This window comes from Palaemon carinicauda, chromosome 7 (assembly GCF_036898095.1).
Source record: "Palaemon carinicauda isolate YSFRI2023 chromosome 7, ASM3689809v2, whole genome shotgun sequence".
In the NCBI taxonomy this organism is placed as follows: Eukaryota; Metazoa; Arthropoda; class Malacostraca; order Decapoda; family Palaemonidae; genus Palaemon; species Palaemon carinicauda.
This window is the reverse complement of record NC_090731.1, coordinates 156,423,634-156,443,633: the sequence shown is the minus strand read 5'-3', so window position 1 is coordinate 156,443,633 and position 20,000 is coordinate 156,423,634. Positions and strand designations below refer to the sequence as shown.

Here is a 20,000-nt window from a genome sequence, read left to right as displayed (position 1 = left end):
AAATTAAATGACAGTGATGATGGGGATGGTAAAGGAATAAGTAGAGATAAAACAGAAAGAGGAGCGGATAATGATATTTGTTGAGGGGGAACAGATGGAAAGATGTTCAATTTGTGGGGAAATCAAAGAAAAATTAATTGACAATATGATACTGAAGATAGTGATGATGATGGTGGTAAACGAATAGAGGAAAAACAGGAAGAGGAGAGGATACTAAAATTGGTTGGGTGGGGGGGGGGGGTTGTAAAGATGTTCAATTTATGTGGGCAAACACAAGAAAAAGTAAATAAAATTAATGATGATGATGGCATAAGATACTGATATTTGTTGAAGGGGTTGGGTGGGTTGTTGTAAAAATGTTCAATTTGTGGGGAAACAAGATAATGATGATACTGTGGATGGTGGTGATGGTAAAAGAAGGGATAGGGATAAAACAGGAAGAAGAGAGGATACCAATATTGGTTGGTGTGGGTTTGTAGAAATGTTTAATTTATGTGGGTTAAAAAAAAAATGACAGCTGCCAACGTAAGTGCCCGTGCCTTGCATGAGGCTAGGCAATCTAAACAGACAGACAGTGATGAAGCTGAAAACGTTAATGGTACATTAATAGATAAAGATAAAGCAGAAAAAAAGGAGATACTAATATCTGTTGGGAGATTTAACAGATGAAAATAAATGATAAAGGGAAAATGAGGAAAGACGTTTGTAGAACAGATTGAATAAAAAGAAAATATCTAAAGAATATAAATAGCAAGGTAGAGAAATGTCAATATCACGAATAAAAGGAAGCTTATGAATAAAATACGAGACGAGGGAGGGATAAAGGAAAAAAAAAGGGGCTGGGACAAAAAATGGGAAAGGAAAAGTAGCGAAAAAGGAATTAATGTCCCTGGATCGGGACGTGAAGATGGTCAAGAAAAATGAAGTTTTAGAAGAAAACGAAGATGTTACGGGAACAAGATAAGAAATATATATATAGCCTACTGTACTTCTATCTGTCTATCTATATCTATTTATATCTATCTATCTATCTATATAAATGAATTAGTGATTATTTAATGATTTCACTACAGTGGGTAAGGTATGCTTTGTTGAGGCATTAAATTAATGATCGAGATAAATATTCTGACAAGATGTTAAATTTAACAAGATTGAGAGAAATTGGGGCATTATATCAAAGCGTTGAATAGGCCTTTAGCTGAGAAAATAATGTCTAATAGGCTATGGAAAATATCTTGAACGTTTAAGAGAAAAATGGTGAATGAAATTCGATAATTGTACTTGCATGACCAAAAATAAGATGTTTTAAATTTATTAAATTTTAATCAATTGAGCCATTGGAAGATTCTCTCTCTCTCTCTCTCTCTCTCTCTCTCTCTCTCTCTCTCTCTCTCTCTCTCTCTCTCTCTCTCTCTCTCTCTCTCACTTGAAATTTTTGGAGGAATAGTTAACGCTTAAAAGATAGAGCGAAGAAAAGTTTCGTACTTCTTGTCCGAAGCACGAAATGTCTGGAAGACATTCGGGAACAACTTCAAGCAACTGCTTTCAGAAATTCGACAAGTTGGTAGAGGGGGGTTGGGGGGTGGGGGGGGGAATCGATGGCGTGTTTCGACACCTGATGGGATGAAGTTTAAGGCGATGTCAATAATGCTCGCTTAAGGAAATTTCATTCCCTCCAAGTGTATGAATACATGTGGGCATGTATACACACACCAAGGTCTATATATATCTGGACCGTGACACACACATACACACACACAAACACGCGCGCGCGTACGCTAGCCATGCCTATAGTATGAAAGGAGAACATCAGATGGTTTTTACCATTGCTTTTCATCTAAAATAGTATTTTTTTATCACTCAAATATATTTACTAGATACGTCGATGACCTATATTTTTATATAGGTTTATTCTTATAGGAATGCATTGTAGTCAAGATAGCCTACACACACTCTAGCAAGGCCTATAGTATGAAGGGAGAACATAAGATCGTTTTTACCATTGCTTTTTATCCAAGATGTATTGTTTGATCACTCAAATATATTTAATAGATACGTCGATAACTTTTATTTTTATACAGGTTTGTTCTTATAGGAATGCAGTTCAGTCAAGATAGCCTACACACATACACACGCACAGATATATTTCCTAAATACATTGATGACTTAAAATAGGCGTGGCCTATTGAAAACCTCCCTGCCTGTCGATCTCCCGGACGGGCGTTCGAGTCCCGCTCAATCTCTATAGTTTCATGTAGTGTCTGTAACCTTACCATCCTTGTGACTTAAGGATGGAGTTGTTTGGGGGGGGGGGGAGCCTATAGGTCTACATGCTGAGTCATCAGCAGCCATTGCCTGGCACTCCCTGTTCCTAGCTTGGTTGGAGAGGGGCCATGGCGCTGATCATATATATATATATATATATATATGGTCAGTCTCGATTGTATTGTCCCTGTATCTTGCTTCTGTCATTCATGAGTGGGATTTAAACCTTTATTATTATTATTATTATTATTATTATTATTATTATTATTATTATTATTATTAATAGTAGTAGTAGTAGTAGTTTAGTTTTTATTATTATTATTATTATTATTATTATTATTATTTATTATCGTTGTTGTTGTTGTTGTTGTTGTTGTTGTTGTTGTTGTTGTTGTTATCATCATCTCAGTGAGGCAATGAAATAAATATACAACAAGAGAAGTAAAGAAAATGAATATGAAATATTTCAAGAACAGTAACAATATTGAAATAAACCCTTAATCAAATATTTAACCATCATTGCGTGATTTATATAACTTTATTCATTTTATTTGATTTGAAGAACCCTTCAAAGTTTAGATTCGTTGATGAAAAAGTTTAAGGTTTATCTCGTAACGAAGCTTTTAATAGACTTCGTAACATCAGAAAGAAAAGTTCAAGTAAACATTTGCTAATTAGGTTGAATTCTTCAGAAGTAGCGTTAGTAGTTGAATTTATATTATAGATTAGATTATAAACAAAATTACTGAAATTATTATTATGGAAATTGTTGAACTTACCAATATTATTGAAACTCTGAGGATTATTAATAAAATGTAACGACATTTTGGATACATAATAAAAATGTAGTTACGTAATTTGAATACAATAGAAATTTAATGACTTATTTTGGATATAGAATTAAAACCTTATGTGCCCTATATATTATTATGCAATGATGTAAATGATGATAATAATAATTTCAGTAATTTCAATAATAATAATTATTAAAGCTATCACTGTTATTAAAACTATTAAGATAGTATTTTATTATTAAAGGGAGATTTAGAATCCCAATGACATAAGCTTGACTCTTCCAGCTCACAAAGGAAAACAAGAAAAAAGGAAAGAAGAGAAAAACTGCAGATGTGACCTGGTCCTTTTTGCCATCTAATATTTTTTGTCGTTTTTTCTCATGTCTGGTCAGCAGGTCTTCCGTTACTCCAGCCATGAGAGAGAGAGAGAGAGAGAGAGAGAGAGAGAAAGAGAGAGAGAGAGAGAGAGAGAGAGAGAGAGAGAGAGAAGACAGTATAATATACACAAGACGAAAACACTAAGTAATTAAAAATGAGAGAGAGAGAGAGAGAGAGAGAGAGAGAGAGAGAGAGAGGTTAGAATCCTTTATGGTGATAATAGACTAGTATACGCAAGTAGAAAACACTTAAATTAGTTGTAAATACTCTTTTGAGGAGAGAGAGAGAGAGAGAGAGAGAGAGAGAGGGAGAGAGAGAGGTTAGAACCATTTATGGAGACAAAAGACAGTATAATAAACACAAGAAAAAAACGCTTAAATTAGTTATAAATGCTGGTTTTGAGGAGAGAGAGAGAGAGAGAGAGAGAGAGAGAGAGAGAGAGAGAAATGGTTCAGTAGCAATTGAAATTGCCATAAAAGGAAGTTTATTTTGAATGAAAATGCCATCATGGATTTTAAGAGCCGTGGGCAAGCTGCTTTTCTCATTAGAGATTAAGGGAAAAAATAGTGTCGATAAAAACTGATTTCAAACTAAAGCTGTGACAGGGAGAAGTGGATGGGATTGGGACCAAAACGTTGCCAAAATCTCATTTGTAAAAATGTTTTTCGGTAATTCTTTTCGATCAACGAAATAAGAGTTTTATGGCGATAATACTTTCAACTCCGAAAACGACCATTTTTTTTGCTGGGAGTTTTTGTTAATTTTTTATTATTGTGTCATCAATAAATCTATTGTTTTATGATTATATATCGTATATGTATGTATATTTGTGTGTTTAATACGCATATTTATATACTTGTGTATATATATATATATATATATATGTATATATGTATATATATGTTTATATGCATATATATGTATATATATGTGTGTATATATGTATATATATGTTTATATGCATATGTATATATATGTATATATATATATATATATACACACATACTTACCTATATATCTCCACTCAGAAAGGGATATACTGTACATAAATACATATGTCATATATATATATATATATGTATGTATATATATATATATATATATGACATGTATTTATGTACAGTATATCCCTTTCCGAGTGGAGATATATAAGTAAGTATTTATATGTATATATATATATAATTATATATATATATATATATATATATATAGATATATTTACATACTTATATATCTCCACTCAGAAAGGGATACACTGTACATAAATACATATGTCATATATATATATGTATGTATATATATATATATATATAGGCCTATATATGTATATATATATATATATATATATAGGCCTATATATGTATATATATATATATATATTATTGGGAATACCTTAACTTGGTGAAACGATATGTGTATAACTTTGATCAGCAAAGCTGTAACAGGTAGGACCACCCATACTGGGTTGGTTTGCTGTGAGCGATTATACTAAAATCGTCCACCATTACCAATACGCTCTGTTCAGCGTGGTGATGAAAACTGTCCAAAACCCAGAAATGATTTGAATTGCCTTAGGCCTTTGTCCTGCTGTGAACCAAAAACAGTTTCATGTGTTTAGTATATACATAGCCTACTTGCATGCATACACACACACACACACACACATATATATATATATATATATATATTTATATATATATATATATATATATATGTTTGCATATAAATTATATACTGTGCTTACATGATATTCATATACGTATGTGTATGCGCTCTTTTTTATACTGTTTATTTCAATGTAATATTTCAGTGACTGTTTTTTCTTCTTCATCTCTTCATATACCTAATGGTAGCATGCATGTGATGATTATGTAAATGATAAATTGCTCACAAGAATACGTAATTGTTTTAGTTGAGAGAGAGAGAGAGAGAGAGAGAGAGAGAGAGAAATTTATGTAGACAAAAGACAGTATAATATACACAAGACGAAAACACAAAGTAATTAAAAATGAGAGAGAGAGAGAGAGAGAGAGAGAGAGAGAGAGTTCAAATATTCTTGAGACTTCCATGGTTTGATGTAGGAAATATTCGAGCAGTATGTATATATATATATATATAGAGAGAGAGAGAGAGAGAGAGAGAGAGAGAGAGGCATGCATACACACAAACACACACACTCAATTACCATTTATCTAGTCAATTTCTTCACACCATGTTCATGAGTTGAGTACTTCAAGACATGAAATCAAAGATCCGAATTGAAAATATAAGATATGAATAAAATCTTAATTCTACCTAACGTTGGAATGGACTATTTTAGGTTCAGTGAAAAGTACCTGGTTAAAGCTAATTTTAGTAGGCATGAGCTGGAATAGAATCTTATCTGACTTATCTTCCAACGTGTAGGCCTATAGGCCCTGGACCGAAAAGGTTTCTTCATTTGTTTATTTGTTTTGTGTTAAGCCTAAAACTTGCATTCGTATAAAAAAGGTGATGGAAATTATATATATATATATATATATATATACCAACAACAAAAAATGCAGCCGTTTCAAGTCCTCTGCTGGATAAAGACCTCAGACATGTCTTTATTCATGGCTGGGCTTTGGCCAGTTTCCATCACCAGTACGGATTGGTGATGGTTGAGACTTTAGCCGGATCGTTCACAGTAAACCATCCTAGTATAGGTGCCCCCGGCTAGTACAGCTTTGATGATCAGGGCAATGGAAAAACCCTTTCACAACGTTAAGGTATACCCACTCAGAAAGGAGTATATATATATATATATATATATATATTAGGTAAGTTACAACACTAGATGGAAAAGCAAGATGCTACAAGCCTAAGGGTTTCAGGAGGGAAAAATAGCCCCGTGAGAAAAGAAAATAAGGAAATAAATAAATGATATGAAAAATGATTAATAATTGATAAAATATTTTAAAAACAGCAAGAACATCAAAACATATTTCGTATATAAACTATAAAAAGACCTATGTCAGAATGTTCAACATTAAAATGAGAGCAAATAATTTTGGTTGTCCAGTTTTCTGCTCCATTCGGAATGTGACCCATTACAGGAACCTAATTCATTGTTCAGGTCAAGAGAGGTCACGCTGAGATTTAGTGGAATGTAATCAGAGGATCTAGTCTCTCCTTGGAATTGAGCCTCGGGCAATTTCGGTGTCGGGATGAATACAACCTAACAAAACACCTCTTGAATTTCTTCTCTCCTAATGAACGCGGTAATTGTGTATTATTATTATTATTATTATTATTATTATTATTATTATTATTATTATTATTATCTGCTAAGCTACAACCCTAGTTGGAAAAGCAAGATGCTATAAGCCCAGGGGCCCCAACAGGGAAAATAGCCCAGTGAGGAAAGCAAACAAGGATAAATAAAATATTAAGAACAGTAACAACATTGAAATAAATATTTCCTATATAAACTATAAAAACTTTAACAAAACAAGAGGAAGAGAAATTAGATAGAATAGTGTGCTCGAGTGTACCCTCAAGCAAGAGAACTCTAACCCAAGACAGTGGAAGACCATGGTACAGAGGCTATGGCACTATCCAAAACTAGAGAACAATGGTTTGATTTCGGAGTGTCCTTCTCCTAGAAGAGCTGCTTACCATAGCTAAATAGTCTCCTCTACCCTTACCAAGAGGAAAGTAGGCACTGAACAACTGCAGTGCAGTAGTGAACCCCTTGGGAGAAGAAGAATTGTTGGTAGTGTTGTCAGTTGTATGAGGACAGAGGAGAATCTGTAAAGAATAGACCAGACTATTCGGTGTATGTGTAGGCAAAGGGAAAGAACCGTAACCATAGAGAAGGATCTAATGTAGTACTGTCTGGCCAGTCAATGGACCCCCTAACTCTCTAGCGGTGGTATCTCAACATGCGGCTGGTGCCCAATGCTACAGTTATTTAAATACTCTATTCCAAGATAGATATATTATCTTCAGATTTTGCTTTGTTCATTGCTATGTTCACTTTGTTATTGTTACTTTTAGAGAAAATATCACAATAGAGCTATTGTGTCCTTTGCCTGGAGAGATAGTACTACATTGGATTCCTCTCTCGTTACGGCTCAATTTTCCTTATCCTATACATACACCGAATAATCTGGCCTATTCCTTACACATTCTCCTCTATCCTCATACATCGGACATCACTAAGATAACCGAAAAATTCTTCTTCACTCAAACGGTTAACTCCAGAACTGTAATTGTTCAGTGGCTACTTTCCACTTGGTAAGGTTGGGAGAAACTCTAGCTCGAGGGTACACTCAAGTTCACTGTTCTGTCTGTTTCCTTATTTCCTTATAGGTTAGTGTCCCTGTTGGAGCTTTTGGGTTTACAGCACCCTACTATTCAAACTAAGGTTGTAGCTTAGCAAGTAACAACAGCAACAACAAGTAGTAGTTATTATTATTATTATTATTATTATTATTATTATTATTAATGATAATAATTGTTAATTATTTCTTTCTTCTTTGTCTTGTGCTACTCACCCTATTAGGTCCAACTGGATCGTTGCATTCTGATTTTATCATAAGCATGGAAGCTTTACAACAACAACAGCAACAACAACACCAAAGATAATAATACGTAGATACAAATAATCTAAGGAATAAAACCTGAGCCAAGACTCCTTTATTGATTCGTCACTATTCATAAAGATTGTTCTTTATTCAGTCCCCTTAAATGTATATATATATATATATATATATATATAAAGAGAATAACTATATACAGCCAATAAAATCTAAATCTAAATCAATATCAATTGAATAAGACTAGGGTTATGTATGAACGCATGTATGCAAATTTATGTGTGAGATTTATAGCCGTAATCAACACTAATATATTTAAAGCATAAATCTATTCTTTGGCTTAATCAGGAGCAAGGTTAGACCTACGCATGTATGTATGTATTCACGTGAGCTGAGGCATAGCTTTGAATATAAATAGAAGCCTTTCATTTCACTGTAGCTGAATAGTTGGCTTTAATATTGAACCAAACCAAGTATTCTCAGTATTCTCTCATTTGCAATATATTTGGGGAATAAAAATAAAAATAGTTTGAATTAAATTCACCGAGAATTCTGTATTTCAGTTGCTGGCTATCCTGGGTTTATATTTGATCATGGGAAGTTTTTGGTACATGGGTTTATATATATATATATATATATATATATATAATTTGTATATAACCAGGCTACAAATAAAAGTAGAAATCGTGTATGTCTTTGTGTACGTAATCTGAAAATGGAAATTTTTATGGCGATAGTACTTTCGTATTATCAACAACAGGGATAAGTTGTAGTCACACGAGCGTATAATCTGTTCTTTATGTCACAGTGTTAGCCTAATCAGGTTTTCCATTTTTTTCATTTGGACATAAACACGAAGACATTCATATAGGCCTACATACACATACTGTATATAATATTTGATATGTGATAATTTTTGTTATGAAGTTTAAATAGGGGAAAGAGCTATAGGGTGGTTTATTTCTATTATTATTACAAGCTAAGCTATAACCCTAGTTGGAAAAGCAAGATGCTATTAGGCCTAGGGCTCCAACAGGGAAAATAGCTCAGTGAAGAAAGGAACAAGAAAATAGATAAACTACAAGTGAAGTTATAAACAATCAAACTTAAGTGTTTAAAGAACAGTAACAACATTAAATCATTTTCATATATAAACTAAAAAACGTAAAAAACAAACAAGAGGGAGAGAAATAAGATAGAACATATCATCATTATTATTATTATTATTATTATTATTATTATTATTATTATTATTAGCTAAGCTACAACCCTAGTTAGAAAAGCAAGATGCTATAAGCCCAAGGGCTCCAGCAGGGGAAATAGCCCAGTGAGGAAAGGAATTAAGGAAATAAATAAACGATGTAAGAAGTAATGAAAATTGAAATAAAATACTTTTAAAACATTAACAACATTACAGCATATTTAATTTATAAACTATAAATGGACTTATGCAAGCCTGTTCAACATAAAAACATTTGCTGCGAGTTTGAACTTTAGAAGTTCTACTGATTTAACTACCCGATTAGGATCATTCCACAACTTGGTTACAGCTGGAATAAAACATCCAGAGTACTGTGTAGTATTGAGCCTCATGATGGAGAAGGCCTGACTATTAAGATTAACCGCCTTCCTAGTATTCCGAACAGGATGGAACTGACCAGGAAGATCTAAATGTAAAGTATCGTCAGAATATTAAAAAATCTCGTGCAACACGCATAATGAACTAAATGAACGACGGTGCCAAAGTAATATCTAGATCAGAAATAAGAAATTTAATAAACCCTAAGTTCCTGTCGGATATAATGGTCGTTTTGGCTAAAAGTAGCTTGTTGAACGATTAGAGAAGAAGCAGTTTCAAACTCAGCCCATGTGTTGTTGTGGAATGTTTTCAGTTCGTCTGAGGTTGCCGGCGCGAATGGTTTAACTATATTGTTGTGCTTACTGGATAAAATTGACGGTGATTTTTCATGTAATGTGACATATATAATTGTGGGTTCACGTTAGTTTTGTAGAAGTGTCCCTTGTGGATTTTGTCTTCAATCAAATTGGTCGAGATTTATACTAAAACTGTGGAATTTTGTTGAGAACTACTACCATAATTTTAGGAATTTTGACGGTCACGACTACAAAATTGTGGATTTTTTACTGTCACGACAACCATAAATTGTGGAATTTTGATGGCCACGACTACCATACCATAAATTGTGGAAAATGATGTTAACGACAACCATAAAATGTGGAATTTTGATAGCCACGACTACCATTAAATTTGTGGAATTTTGATGGCTGCATTTCAGACGAAGAAGGAACGTGGTATAATATGAAATATCGAAGTTATTCGCTTACAAGAACAGTTCTCCAATCAAGTGTGGCTTGCAGTGACTCCTACACTTCAAAGACCTTGAAGGAATTAATTTGAAATAAAATAAAGAGTTTAACATCTGTTCAGTGAGAAATTGTGCTTGAACTTCGAGACAACGTCTGGAGCCATGTTACGACTACTAAAACTCGTGAGTGTTCCATCATCTGATGTGTTTAACTAATAAATTTATCTGTAGAAATGAACAGGGAAACCAATAAATTATTTGTGCAAAAGTATTTCAACATTTTAGTGCTACCGTTTATTATTCAAGTTTATTTATTGGTTTAATTTGATTGATAACATTTTAGCTGTGTAGAGATATGTCCCTTGTGTTTGATCATGACTGTTAGGATGGAAAATTGTGTATTATCAATGATGAATTTTATGAATATTTGATTTTGTTATGTTCGTAATGCGTTAAGAAAACATTATTTTTAGAGAATGAATTAATTTTTGGGATCATGCGTGGACGTAGGCCTAATTTTGGAAAATGAATTACTTTTTTGGGATCATGCGTTGATGTAGGCCTAACTTTAGGAGAATGAATTACTTTTTTGGGATCATGCGTTGATGTAGGTCTAACTTTAGGAGAATGAATTACTTTTTCGGGATCATGCGTTGATGTAGGTCTAACTTTAGGAGAATGAATTACTTTTTTGGTATCATGCGTTGATGTAGGCCTAACTTTAGGAGAATGAATTACTTTTGTTGGGATCATGCGTTGATGTAGGTCTAACTTTAGGAGAATGAATTACTTTTTTGGGATCATGCGTTGATGTAGGTCTAACTTTAGGAGAATGAATTACTTTTTTGGGATCATGCGTTGATGTAGGCCTAACTTTAGGAGAATGAATTACTTTTGTTGGGATCATGCGTTGATGTAGGTCTAACTTTAGGAGAATGAATTACTTTTTTGGGATCATGCGTTGATGTAGGTCTAACTTTAGGAGAATGAATTACTTTTTCGGGATCATGCGTTGATGTAGGTCTAACTTTAGGAGAATGAATTACTTTTTTGGTATCATGCGTTGATGTAGGCCTAACTTTAGGAGAATGAATTACTTTTGTTGGGATCATGCGTTGATGTAGGTCTAACTTTAGGAGAATGAATTACTTTTTTGGGATCATGCGTTGATGTAGGTCTAACTTTAGGAGAATGAATTACTTTTGTTGGGATCATGCGTTGATGTAGGTCTAACTTTAGGAGAATGAATTACTTTTTTGGGATCATGCGTTGATGTAGGTCTAACTTTAGGAGAATGAATTACTTTTGTTGGGATCATGCGTTGATGTAGGTCTAACTTTAGGAGAATGAATTACTTTTTTGGGATCATGCGTTGATGTAGGCCTAACTTTAGGAGAATGAATTACTTTTGTTGGGATCATGCGTTGATGTAGGTCTAACTTTAGGAGAATGAATTACTTTTTTGGGATCATGCGTTGATGTAGGTCTAACTTTAGGAGAATGAATTACTTTTTCGGGATCATGCGTTGATGTAGGTCTAACTTTAGGAGAATGAATTACTTTTTTGGTATCATGCGTTGATGTAGGCCTAACTTTAGGAGAATGAATTACTTTTGTTGGGATCATGCGTTGATGTAGGTCTAACTTTAGGAGAATGAATTACTTTTTTGGGATCATGCGTTGATGTAGGTCTAACTTTAGGAGAATGAATTACTTTTTTGGGATCATGCGTTGATGTAGGCCTAACTTTAGGAAAATGAATTACTTTTTTGGGATCATGCGTTGATGTAGGCCTAACTTTAGGAGAATGAATTACTTTTTTGGGATCATGCGTTGATGTAGGCCTAACTTTAGGAGAATGAATTACTTTTTTGGGATCATGCGTTGATGTAGGCCTAACTTTAGGAGAATGAATTACTTTTTGGGATCATGCGTTGATGTAGGCCTAACTTTAGGAGAATGAATTACTTTTTGGGATCATGCGTTGATGTAGGCCTAACTTTAGGAGAATCAATTAATTTTTGGGACCACGAGTTGATGTAGGCCTAACTTTAGTAGAATTAATTACTTTTTGGGATCATGCGTTTATGTAGGCCTAATTTTGGAATGCATGTTTTGTTTAAGTGTTTTAATGGAACTGATTTTAGATTAAGGCTTACAGTTCTTTAGCCATTGGTTGTGTTTGTGGAATCATAATTTCTCTGTATTTTGCAGTTGATTTTTATACAAGGTGCTTTGGCGAGGGGGTGAATATAGTTCGCTGGTACATGCATAAACGTTCTTAGCGTCAAATTGTTATTTTTGTATGGGGAAGTTGTTTTTTATTTTGGTTTGAAATGGGATATGAATCTATATTTACGGTTTACGAAATATTACCACATTTTTACCTGGCTTGGTTGGGCAGAGAATACATTATTGACACTTTAGGCTTCACTCAGTCAAACAGTTGGTCAAACTCGGTTTGACAAGCACGTTTTTGAAGGGATGTTTGAAAGTGTGAGCGGGGTATTTGGTTGTCAAACACGTTGCTCAAACTGTTGGAAGAAAGTCTGATCAAGCACAACCGTTTGCATGCGTTAAGAACAATCGTTAAACATCAAACACGTTTCAGTAGATCGATATTTTTCTTCGTAAAACACCAAATAATTACACTAGTCATCTGGCCCTAATACCAAATCAACAAGCAAGTTAGTATGTTTTAAGTTGATCTTATATCAACAGCCAGTCCTTAGTACCCTAGTGTCACCAAGACAATGGCAATCAAACTGTCGTGGGCAAGAGACATCTTTTATTGTTTTAGATTTCTTTTGACTCCCAGACACTTTCAAATCGTTTGACAAGCAGATTGGACAACCAAGTTTTACAAACCGTTTTGACTGTTAGAAGCCCCTAGTCGTCGGATAAGTTAAGGATAAGACAGGCCAAACCGGTGGGGTTAGAGGGGCTAAGTAGGGAAGGATACGGCTCCTAGGTTAGGTTAGGTGGGGCCTATGGTGTTCTTGTGTTTTGTTTCACTTTTTAGATTTGTTTTTTTTTTGTCATAACTTTTGACATTTTACACTCGGGTCTATCCTATCAACTTAGTGTCACCAAGACAAAGGCAATCAAACTGTCGTGGGCAAGAGACATCTTTTATTGTTTTAGATTTCTTTTGACTCACGGACACTTTCAATTCGTTTGACAAGCAGGTTGAACAACCAAGTTTTACAAACCGTTTTGACTGTTAGAAGCCCATTTAGTCGTAGGATAAGTTAAGGATAAGACAGTCTAAACCGGTGGGGTAAGAGGGACTAAGTAGGAAAGGATACGGCTCCTAGGTTAGGTTAGGTGGGGCACCAATCATATGTTAGGCCTATGGTGTTCTTGTGTTTTGTTTCACTTTTCAAATTTGGTTTTTCTGTCATAACTTTTGACATTTTACACTCGGGTCTATCCTATCAACTTTAAAGGCTCTGTTTCGGCTTTATTTGGGTTTTAAAGATATATATATATATATATATATATATATATATATAAACCGAAATAAAACCGAAACGGAGCCTTTAAAGTAGGTTGGGATAGACCGAATGTAAAATGTCTAAAGTTATGACTGAAAAACCACATTTGAAAAGGGAAACAAAATACCAAACCTAACCTAGGAGCCGTATCCTTCCATACCTACCCGCTCTTACCCCACCGGTTTAGGTTGTCTTATCCTTAGCTTATCCTACGACTTAAGGAGCTTTTACCAGTCAAATAGTTTGTAAAACTTGGTCTCAAGGAGAGCACCAGTTTGTATTATAAACCAATGTACTTCGTATAGGCCTACACAGTTTTTGTTCCTTTCCTCACTGTGCTACTTTCCCCGGTGGAGACCCTTTGGTTGTAGCATCCTGATTTTCCAAGTAAGGTTGTAGCTTACCTAGTAATAATTTAATATATATATATATATATATATATACATATATCTATATATATATATATATATATATAAGAATTTTACAGATGAAACAAAAGTTCAAGTAAAGGGCAAAAATTAAGTTTTCAGTTGAGTATTTTGAAAATGTTACTTGCAGATAATACAATGTTGCAAATAGAGAAAAATTTTATTGATTGTTGAAGGAATATAAAATTGATGTTAGATCCTACATGAGCAACAGCTTAAATTTAAGCAAAGAAAATTGAACCATTACGTTTGGTGAGGGGGGCTTAAGACCGAGAATAAATAATTGATGTTGAAGAGGATAGACTAAACAAAGAAGGTATAAAGATTACCGTTAGAATAACGAGTAGGCCTATTGTTGATATGTGGGAATTTATGAACACTTGTAATTTCCACTAAAGTATTATTATTATTATTATTTTTATTATTATTATTATTAGCCAAGCTAAAACCCTAGTTGGGAAAAGCAAGATGCTATAAGCCCAAGGGCTCCAACAGGGAAAATTAGCCCAGTGAGGAAAGGATATAAGGAAATAAATAAATGATGTGAATAAATTAACAATATATTATTCTAAAAACAGTAATAGTATCAAAACAGATATATCCTATATAAACTATTAACAACTTCAAAAACAGATATGTCATAGATAAACAATAAAAAGACTCATGTCAGCCTGGTCAACATTAAAATATTTGCTCCAACTTTGAACTTTTGAAGTTCTACACTACTGATTCAACTACCCGATTAGGAAGATCATTCCTGATCATTGCTGATAATGGGCGTTTATGGCCTATTGGTAATATCTCTGCCTGGTGATTGCCAGGCTGGGGCTCCACTCAAACTCGTTAGTTTCTTTAGTGTCTGCAACCTCACTATGCTTGTGAACTAAGGGGGTTGGGATGTTTGGGAGGGGGGAGGGGGGGAAGCTTTTATCATATTATTTTTATTATCATTATTATTATTATTATTATTATTATTATTATTATTATTATTATTATTACTAGCAAGCTACTGCATATGGTTAGTCTAGGGCATTGTCCTGCTTTCTAGGGCATTGCCACTGTCCTGTGCCTCTGCCATTCATGAGCTGCCTTTAAAACCCAGTAGCTGCTGATATTATGGATATTTTTACATAAGTGAATAGTAGGTATATGAAGCTGGTGATATTGTCGACATTTTTGTTTTGTTGAAAAACAAATGTAATTATGGCACCCCTAAAGTTTAACATAACAGTAGGCAATCCTAGTTTTCAAGAAAAGATTGAACTTGATAAAAACCAATAGAGTAACGATTTCTAGTTGTCATAGTCAATATGTCTTATATGGTATATATATATATATATATATGTATATATATATATATATATATATGTGTGTATATATATATATATATATATATTTATATATATATATATATATATATGTATATATATATGTATATATATATATATATATATAGTGTGTGTGTGTGTGGGTGGGGGGGGAGGAAATACCTTAAGGTAGTGAAGGGGTTTGTGTATCTCCATGATAAGCAAAGCTGTAGTCTACTAGTTAAGGCCACCCATACTAGGTTGATTTGCTGTGAGCGATCAGACTGAAGTCTCCCAACATCACCAATCCGTAGTAGCTAGCGTGGTGATTAAATTGACCTAATACCCAAACACGAATAAGGACATGTCTGAGGTATTTGTTCTGCAGTGGACTAGAAACGGCTGCATTTTGTTGTTGTTGTTGTTGTTGTTTGTTGTGTGTGTGTGTGTGTGTGTGTGTGTATAATCTGTGCGGGGGAGTATGTTGGTTATTATTATTATTATTATTATTATTATTATTATTATTATTATTATTAAATGCTAAGCTACAACCCTAGATGGAAAAGCAGGATGCTATAAGCCCAGTGGCCCCAACAGGGAAAATAGCCCAGTGAGGAAAGGAAACAAGGAAAAATAAAATATTCTAAGAACAGTAAAAACATTGAAATAAATACTTCATATCTTTAATCATCTCGCCCGTTCCTTCATATATTATTAGTGAATTATTCACTATAGACTCGTTTACATAATTATGAATAATTTAAACCTGAATGAAGATGAGCCATGGTTTATTCATCCAAGCTCTCATATTTCGAGTCGTTTATTCTTTACGCCATCACCAAATTTTATTCGGTTTAATCAACTCAGTTCTTGGGTTGCTCTTAAAATCAGCTCTCAGAACTCAGAGCACTTTAAGGTTTCAATAGTTTCATATTCTTCCTCGTTTCCATTTCCTCTTATCCAACTTCGTGTTTCATGAGATATGTAAATTTCGTGTGAGATTTTCCCACCATTTTCATTTTATATTTAACACATTAGGTCGATTGAGATTGGAGAAAATCGTACATTTTTATTTTAGTTGTCGTGTTTCTACTAAAAACACATCTCTGTGGAGAGATTCTATGCAATATTCTCGTTATTTTTTTCATTAGGTATTTACTGTAATATCGATTCTGTCTTCGTTCAGTTTCCATTAGGTTTGTCTGCCTTATTTTTTGTATATTAGTTCATTTATCAGTTTTTTTTTTTTGGCTGTAATATTCTTTGTGTCTTTGTTCATTTTTCATTATGTTTTTACCGTAATATTCTTTCTATCGTCGTTCATTTTTCATTAGGTATTTACTAGAATATTTTATTTTTTCGTTCATTATTCATTAGGTATTTACTGGAATATTTTATTTTTCGTTCATTTTCAATTAGGTATATATTGTAATATTTTATTTTTTCGTTCATTTTTCATTATGTATTTACTGTAATAGTTTGTTTTTGTTCATTTTTCATTAGGCATTTATTGTAATATTTTATTTTTCGTTCATTTTTTCATTATGTATTTACTGTAATATTTTGTTTTTCGTTCATTTTTCATTAGGTATGTACTTCAATATTCTTTCTATCTTTAATTTTTTATTATGTATTTACCGTAACATTGTTTCTTAGTTAATTTTCCTTTAGGTTATCATCATATTATTCTTTCTATCTTTCATTTTTCATAAGATGTTTGCCGCAACATTCTATCTTTATTCATTCGTCATTAGGGCTTTATTGTAATATTCTATCTTCGTTTATTTTTTTATTTTAGAATTTATGTTTTGAGATAATTCCACTTTTCTGGTTTGGAACTTCCCCCGAGAATTATTTATCTATTTCAACCGTCGAATTGAAATTCCCCCGACTTCCCAAAAGTTGTTCCAAATTCTGCAAACTTGATTTCCAGCGAATGAAATTTATCTTGTCTTTAACGTCAACTTTAATGCCACACACAAAAGTTATATGATGACGATCCAATTTCCACTCCATGAGAAGAAGAAGAAGAAGAAGAAGAAGAAGAAGAAGAAGAAGAAGAAGAAGAAGAAGAAGAAGTTGGAAAGGAAAGCAAGAAGAGGAAAAAGATGGTGAAGATGATTAGGTAAAGATGTTCAATTTATGTTGGGAAATGCAAGAAAAAGTAAATGACAGTGATGATGGTGATGGTAAAGGAATAAGTAGAGATAAAACAGGAAGAGGAGCGGATAATAATATTTGTGGAGGGGGAACAGATGGAAAGATGTTCAATTTGTGGGGAAATCAAAGAAAAATTAATTGACAATGATGATACTGAAGATAGTGATGATGATGGTGGTAAATTAATAAATAGAGATAAAACAGGAAGAGGAGAGGATACTAATATTTGTTTCGGGGGGAGAGTTTGTAAAGATGTTCAATTTATGTGGGCAAACACAAGAAAAAGTAAATAAAATTAATGATGATGATGGCATAAGATACTGATGTTTGTTGAAGGGGTTGGGTGGGTCGTTGTAAAAATGTTCAATTTGTGGGGGAAACAAGATAATGATGATACTGTAGATGGTGGTGATGGTAAAAGAAGGGATAGGGATAAAACAGGAAGAAGAGAGGATACCAATATTGGTTGGAGTGGGTTTGTAGAAATGTTCAATTTATGAAAAAAAAAAAAAAAAATGACAGCTGCCAACGTAAATGCCCGTGTCTTGCTTGAGGCAAGGCAATCTTAACAGACAGACAGTGATGATGCTGAAAATGTTAATGGTACATTAATAGATAAAGATGAAACAGAAAAAAAATGAGATACTAATATCTGTTGGGAGATTTAACAGATGAAAATAAATGATAAAGGGAAAATGGGGAAAGACGTTTGTAGAACAGATTGAATAAAAGGAAAATAGCTAAAGAATATAAATAGCAAGGTAGAGGAATGTCAATATCATGAATAAAAGGAAGCTTATGAATAAAATACGAGACGAGGGAGGGACAAAGGAAGAAAAAAAAAAAGTGCTGGAACAAAAAATGGGAAAGGAAAAGTAGCGAAAAAGGAATTAATGTCCCTGGATCGGGACGTGAAGATGGTCAAGAAAAATGAAGTTTTAGAAGAAAACGAAGATGTTACAGGAACAAGATAAGAAATTTATATGCTGTACTTCTATCTGTCTATCTCTAACTATTTATATCTATCTATCTATCTATATGAGTGAATTAGTGATTATTTAATGATTTCACCACAATGGATAAGGTATGCTTTGTTGAGGCATTAAATGAAAGATAGAGATAAATATTCTGGCAAGATGTTAAATTTAACAAGATTGAGGGAAATTGGGGCATTATAGCACAGCGTTGAATAGGCTTTTAGCTGAGAAAATAATGTCTAATAGGCTATGGAAAATATCTCGAACGGTTAAGAGAAAAATGGTGAATGAAAGTTCATAAATGTACTTGCATAACCAAAAATAAAATGTTTTAAATTCATTAAATTTTAATCAATTGAGCCATTGGAAGATTCTCTCTCTCTCTCTCTCTCTCTCTCTCTCTCTCTCTCTCTCTTGAAATTTTTGGAGGAATAGTTAACGCTTAAAAGATAGAGCGAAGAAAAGTTTCGTACTTCTTGTCCGAAGCACGAAATGTCTGGAAGACATTCGGGAACAACTTCAAGCAACTGCTTTCAGAAATTCGACAAGTTGGTGGAGGTGGGGGTGGGGGTGTTGGTTGGAGGGGTGGGGGTTGGGGGGGGGGGGGGGGGTAATCGATGGCGTGTTTCGACACCTGATGGGATGAAGTTTAAGGCGATGTCAATAATACTTGCTTAAGGAAATTTCATTCCCTCTAAGTGTATGAATACGTGTGGGCATGTACACACACACACACACACACACACACACACACAATATGAAAGGAGAACATCAGATGGTTTTTACCATTGCTTTTCATCTAAAATACTGTTTTTTTATCACTCAAATATATTTACTAGATACGTCGATGAGCTATATTTTTATATAGGTTTATTCTTATAGGAATGCATTGTAGTCAAGATAGCCTACACACACTCTAGCTAGGCCTATAGTATGAAGGGAGAAAATAAGATCGTTTTTACCATTGCTTTTTATCTAAGATGTATTGTTTACACTTAAATATATGTAATAGATACGTCGATAACTTTAATTTTTATACAAGTTTGTTCTTATAGGAATGCAGTGCAGTCAAGATAGCCTACACACATACACACGCACAGATATATTTCCTAAATACATTGACGACTTAAAATAGGCGTGGCCTATTGAAAACATCCCTGTTGTCGATCTCCCGGACCGGCGTTCGAGTCCCGCCCAATCTCTATAGTTTCATGTAGTGTCTGTAACCTTACCATCCTTGTGACTTAAGGATGGAGATGTTGGGGGGGGGGCCTATAGGTCTACATGCTGAGTCATCAGCAGCCA

At 33.7% G+C, this 20,000-nt stretch overlaps 1 protein-coding gene across 1 annotated transcript in view; it reads left to right on the top strand.

The window, feature by feature from the left end:
• Positions 1-20,000, top strand: part of LOC137644594 (chemotaxis regulatory protein ChePep-like) — a 63,166-nt gene that overhangs the window by 369 nt on the left and 42,797 nt on the right. The window lies entirely within an intron of this gene.